Source organism: Hordeum vulgare, chromosome 5H, assembly GCF_904849725.1.
Source record: "Hordeum vulgare subsp. vulgare chromosome 5H, MorexV3_pseudomolecules_assembly, whole genome shotgun sequence".
Lineage (NCBI taxonomy): Eukaryota > Viridiplantae > Streptophyta > Magnoliopsida > Poales > Poaceae > Hordeum > Hordeum vulgare.
This window is the reverse complement of record NC_058522.1, coordinates 578,284,983-578,289,463: the sequence shown is the minus strand read 5'-3', so window position 1 is coordinate 578,289,463 and position 4,481 is coordinate 578,284,983. Positions and strand designations below refer to the sequence as shown.

Below are 4,481 nucleotides of genomic sequence, written 5' to 3'. Positions count from 1 at the left end.
TCTTAACCCTTACCACCTCTCTTAAAAATTGGGGAACAATTTGGTTATATGCATTTTTCAATTTTCGGGTTCCGTTTAGCATTTCACACTAAGGCAGTCGGGTGTGCACTTGGCAACGCCCACCGGCTAGCGGGCCAAGAAGGAGAACGGGCACACAGTCATAGTATACATTCATTCACTCCTTGAACTCGCCACATCTAAAAATTGTTCCTGCCTCCACCACTGGATGCAACTATCGGTGCATCCAAACCCCGTGATATAATACGCTATATCACACCTAAATCTCATTACATCTTCCTCAAAACAGCCACCAACCTACCTATTATGACATTTTCATAGACATTTTAAAATATTTGCCATGCAACTTCCACCGTTACACCACATGACTTGTGTGTTCATCATCATATTGCTTTGCATGATCATGTAGTTGACATAGCATTCATGGCAAGGCCACTTTCATCATTATTTACATGTTATGCTTGATCATTAGACATCCTCGTACACTGTCACAGGCATTCATATAGAGTCATTTCTTTTGTCATCATTGAGTTGTTATATCAAGTTGTAAGTAGATAAAATTATGATGTTCATCATTATTAGAGCATTGTCCCAGTGAGGAAAGGAAGATGAAGACTATGGTTCCCCATAAGTTGGGATGAGATTCCGGACAAAAATGAAAAAAATTAAAAATAAAGAGAAAGGAAAAAATGAAAGAAAAATAAATAAATAAATTTATATTTCTTCAGTAAGTGGCGTGCGTTCTATTGGGTTAAGCTGGCGGGTTTCTATACCCAAGTGACAGAAAGGGACAAGTTACGTCTTTGTATTGTTGCCACTAAGGACAACACGATGGGGTTAATTCATATTATTAAGTTTTTTTATCTGCATCATGTCATTGTTCTCCAAGCATTACTTATGTTTTACTTAATACTGTAGATGCATGTTGGATAGCGGTCGGTAGGTGGAGTAATAGTAATAGGTGCAGGCAGGATCTCTTTGTTATTTTTATTTACCTTTTTGACACAAGTATCTTTTCGTGATGTAGAAATGATTTTTCTCACTTCTCTCCATCTTTTTGCTTACCTTTTTGTAGTAATTCCCTGTTTGCTTGCTTGACGGTCTAAAGTCACGATAATTTCGTTATAGAATTATTTTTCATATAGATCAAGTGCTTCTTTTCCATCTTTGCATATAACGATCCACTCACATATGGGCTAGCAAAGGAACACAATGGATCGTCAACAGGTTGCAACGTTGAGGAAATCAATGAAATGACAAACACATAGAGCAAACCACAAAACTTTTGAGATCTTGGACGATTGTCGCGCCACTTGGCCACTGGTTTGTACAAGCGGAAAAAATTGTGGACGCCCTCTTTAGATTTTGTTCCCCCGTTCGCCGTGACGTGCTATCTGCTCCAACAGCACGCACACACACCTTGCCTCCCCGGCGGGTCGGTGCGTCGTCTACCCACGTAGACCACCATCTTTCTTCATACTCATAAGAAACTGAGGCCGTTTTGCTGGAGTCCAAACGATTGATAGATGAAGCAGGGCGTTTTGGCCACGGTGTTGGTTCCGTGGAAAAGGCCGCACGGACAAAAACTCGCCCGCCCGCTCACGCTGCAATTCATAACGCGACGACGGGCGGGCGCCACCACGGATGAGACCGACGGCCAGCCTACTCTATAATTGACTAGTTAATACTCCTACATGTAATTACAAGTTAGCGCATGAGCAACTAGGTTGGATTCTCCATGAGTAGTCCACAGGCGAGCATAGATTATTACTAGTTAGCACGTAATTAAACAACAATCTCTGTGGGGCGAGACGGGCATCAGGGGGCAGGGCGGGCTTCCTGTCGCTACGCCTGGCCTCTATCCGCAACGCATCTTCTTCCTCCTCTTTATTACGCACATAATACTAGGATTCTTGCCGACAAGCAGGCCTCGTTCCAGACATCGATCTACTCCCAAACTTGTTTTCCAGAGATCAATTCCCTTTCCTTGGAGGTGAATTTCTCCTGTGTCCGACAGACGTACGTGTGGAGGAAAGGAAACAAGCCGAGGAAGCCTACAGGAGCGGAGGAGGGGCAATGTCGTCCGCGCCGGCGGGGCCGAGCGGCATGGGCATGAACACGGTCACCACGGTCATGGCCTTCTCCGTCAGCGCCTTCTTCGTGCTCTTCGTCTTCACCAGGCTCTTCTGCGCGCGCATCCACCTCACGGCCGCCGCGGCGGACCACGCCGCTGCCGCCCAGGCCAGCGACGCCGCCTCCTCCTTCCCGCCCATTCACGTTAGGCATCCTTCCTCCTCTCACCGTATCTTCTTGCTAGTTGATTCTTCGGTTTCCCTCGTACGTGCTGCAAGCACACTGCCGTTCGATTGCGAACTTACGATTGTAGTATCTATCTCTTGGGCAGGTGGAGCGCGGCATCCGTGGGCTGGAGCCGTCCGTGGTGACCACGTTCCCGACGGCCAAGCTCGGGGCCGGCGACGACTCGCGGCGGCCGCCCGCCCAGGAGGAGTCGCAGTTAAGAGAGCTCCACCTCTCGGTTCTTCCACAACAGAAAGAATCACTGCACATTACTCTGTTCCTGTTTCAGTTCGGAGTTGAGGGCATTACTCTGTTTCAGCTCTGAACTCTGATACTGACGCGCGTGAGCGATGCAGGTGCACGGTGTGCCTGGAGGAGTACGAGGCCAAGGACGTGGTGCGCGTGCTGCCCTACTGCGGCCACGCCTTCCACGCCGCCTGCATCGACACCTGGCTCAGGCACCACCCCACCTGCCCCATCTGCCGCTCCACCACCAAGCACCGCGCCGCCGCCGGGGCAATGCCGCCCGTCTACTACGCCGTCGCCATGCCCGGCCCGCCGACATCTTCGTCCGACCAGACCGCACCGCAGCGAGCAGAAGCAGCCACGCCGACGGCTGGCATGGAGCGCATGGACGTGGCGTCCACCCGTCTGGAGATCCTTGTTTCCGACGAGCCGGCCTCCTCCGGCGCCACCAGTCCGATCGCGAACCTTGCTCCGCCATTCCAGGTCACAACGCCTTCGTCAGACCACGACGCGCTGCGGCAAGCAAACCCGGCCGCGGCGCCGGCGACAGACCATATGGACCGTTTGGAGATCGTTATTTCCGACGAGCCGGCCTCCTCCGACGCTCCCTCTCCGTGGGCGAGCGAGGAGCATCCTTGTGCGGAGACGAGGAGGCAGAGCTCGCGGGGCAATGCGTCGGAGCATTGCCAGTGCTGACGCGTTACCTACACACACACGAGTAGTTCAGTGAGATTAGATTGTGTTCAGGCTCTTGTACGTGACTACGCGATAAAAGAAATAATATTGGGAATTGCCAGTGATATCGCGCTTATACTTGCATTTCGGGAGCGTCCGGAGTTCCGCTAGCTGAGATTTTGTATGCTCTCAGTCATCTGACGTCGGATGATGTCACTGTTAGTTGTCCCAGCCCACTGTTGTGTGTTTTGAAACTTGAAGTTGCAGTGGCCCATTGGCTTTAATTGTCCCAGCCCGACGTTGCTTGTCTATTGGGCCTTTGATTGTGTTGGGTTTTGTTCTGGGTTGTCCAAACAACTAACTCACACAAGTACTCAAACCCCATCTAGCAGTAACTTTTCTGTTTTATGTGGACAAGGCCACTAACGAAAAAAAAACAGCGAGTAGGCCTTTTACTCGACGCTCCTGTAAGAGGACAAATGACGATTTCGAATTTAACAAGCAAGAAAATTTTGATTGCCTGAAAAAGCAATAAAAAACTGAAATACCCGTATTTACGAAAAGTGTTGTGTTTGCAAAATAAAAAATAAAAATAAAAACGTATACTAAAACAAAAAAATGTAATAAAATTTTTGAACTAGCCTAAGAATCCAAGGTTAATTTTGAAATTAAAAAAATAAGAGAAAAAAATCCAAGGTGCACACCAAATATAAATGGCAACAGAAAATGATACAAATGGCGACGGAGTTGCACTAAAATATTGAAAAAGTAAAAAAAATGAGTATTTTAAAAAAATACAATGACTACACCAAAAATGAAAACAAGAATAACTAAAAAAGTAAAAAAGTAAAGAAAATGACTATAGGGAAAGAAAGAAACTTCAAAAATTGTATGCAAATGAGATTTGCAACTCCGGCCTATCTTAATAAAAACTCGAACGACAACAACGCCTCGAGGGAGACAGACTCATCAGTGAAAACCTATTACATCCCGGCCAAAAACATTTCCTGAAGCAAAAAAAGATCGAACCATTCCTAAAGAGAAAAGTTAATTGATAAGACATGCAACCGTGAAAGGATACCTACAATCAAACCATTCCTGAAGAAATGCAATCATGATTGATAAAAACCTCGTAGTTGCAACCTCTCTTACAAAACTTGCAATTGCGGCCTGCATCGGAAAACTTGCGGTTGCATCTTTCGTTAGAGAACTTGCGGTTGCAGCTTGTCTAAAAAAACTTGCAG

The 4,481-nt window shown here is 47.1% G+C and overlaps 1 pseudogene; it reads left to right on the top strand.

Moving 5' to 3' along the window:
• Positions 1-1,830: 1,830 nt before the first annotated feature.
• Positions 1,831-3,362, top strand: LOC123399525 (annotated as a pseudogene).
• Positions 3,363-4,481: the final 1,119 nt, after the last annotated feature.